General features: G+C 50.1%; 2 non-coding genes across 2 annotated transcripts; both read left to right on the plus strand.

Annotated features, from left to right (window-relative positions):
* The first annotated feature begins 174 nt into the window (after positions 1–174).
* Positions 175–246, plus strand: TRNAT-CGU (transfer RNA threonine (anticodon CGU)). The gene has a single exon. It is a non-coding gene; the product is annotated as a tRNA-Thr (tRNA).
* Positions 247–1309: 1063 nt separating this feature from the next.
* On the plus strand, positions 1310–1381 carry TRNAT-CGU (transfer RNA threonine (anticodon CGU)). The gene has a single exon. It is a non-coding gene; the product is annotated as a tRNA-Thr (tRNA).
* Positions 1382–1583: the final 202 nt, after the last annotated feature.

Here is a 1583-nt window from a genome sequence, read left to right on the forward strand (position 1 = left end):
GGTCGTGCTTCTATCACTCAGGCTTCGGGCGTGAAGAGGGCCACTTCCATGTATGCATCGTCATTCGGTCGTGCATCTACCATCCGGGTTTCGGGCGAAAGAGCCCCACTTCCTTCCATGGAGGCATCGTCATGGGGTCGTGCATCTATCACTCAGGCTTCGGGCGTGAAGAGGGCCACCGTAGCATAGTGGTAGTGCGTTCCCTTCGTAAGGGAAAGGTCGTGAGTTCGATCCTCACCGGGGGCTTCCATTTTTTATTTCCCATTTCTTTTGCATTGTAAATACTCAACTTTTAGGTCATTGGCTTTTAAAAAGAGAATGGAATAGTTCACTGCTGGGAGTGTCTACTTCAATTTTTGCAGCCACGACCAAGAGTCGACTGCCATAGCTCGCCGCTCCCATGTATACCTCTGCCTGCTTGATGCCCATGGTTGGATGTGGCGAAAGTCGCCCGATAAGCTCCAAGTTCTTGAGGACGGACCGTTGAATGTGGCGAAAGTCGTCCGATAAGCTCCAAGTTGTTGAGGACGGACCGTTGAATGTGGCGAAAGTCGCCCGATAAGCTCCAAGTTGTTGAGGACGGACCATTCCTCACCCGTCTCTCTTCAGGCATTATGAAGAGAGATGTCATATGATGATGGTCCTCTGCTTCTTCCTCCTGAGCTGCATGTCAAAACGGTCATTGGTGAGCTATGGTTCTCGGTCTACTATTGCCCCTCTCACCCCAAGTGACACCGTCGTCAACTGCCGGGGCTTAGTGTTGCAAGCACGGATAACTCAATTGCAATCTATGTTTTACTTGTGGGTTCTTCTTGCAAACATGCTACAACAAGTTAAAGTTTTACTTTCCAGTTGGGCCTCGGTGTGAGTTTTGCGTCGTTTTGTTAAATAACAACCCCTGGTCCTTCCGAACCCTTCACATGTTCCGAACCAAAAAAATAATTTGGCCACAACAACGTATTTTTATGAGTATAAGAAGCATGAGCTTTGGTTGAAGGCAGCCATGAAGCCGAGGCATAAATGTCGGTGCAGAGCGTCACTTCCTTCCATGGGGGCATCGACACGGGGTCGTGCCTCAATCATTAGGCTTTCGGCATGAAGAGCACCGCTTCCTTCCATGGAGGCATCGTCATGGGGTCGTGCTTCTATCACTCAGGCTTCGGGCATGAAGAGGGCCACTTCCATGTATGCATCGTCATTCGGTCGTGCATCTACCATCCGGGTTTCGGGCGAAAGAGCCCCACTTCCTTCCATGGAGGCATCGTCATGGGGTCGTGCATCTATCACTCAGGCTTCGGGCGTGAAGCGGGCCACCGTAGCATAGTGGTAGTGTGTTCCCTTCGTAAGGGAAAGGTCGTGAGTTCGATCCTCACCGGGGGCTTCCATTTTTTATTTCCCATTTCTTTTGCATTGTAAATACTCAACTTTTAGGTCATTGGCTTTTAAAAAGAGAATGGAATAGTTCACTGCTGGGAGTGTCTACTTCAATTTTTGCAGCCACGACCAAGAGTCGACTGCCATAGCTCGCCGCTCCCATGTATACCTCTGCCTGCTTGATGCCCATGGTTGGATGTGGCGAAAGT

This window comes from Triticum aestivum, unplaced genomic scaffold, assembly GCF_018294505.1.
Source record: "Triticum aestivum cultivar Chinese Spring unplaced genomic scaffold, IWGSC CS RefSeq v2.1 scaffold60942, whole genome shotgun sequence".
NCBI classification, from domain to species: domain Eukaryota; kingdom Viridiplantae; phylum Streptophyta; class Magnoliopsida; order Poales; family Poaceae; genus Triticum; species Triticum aestivum.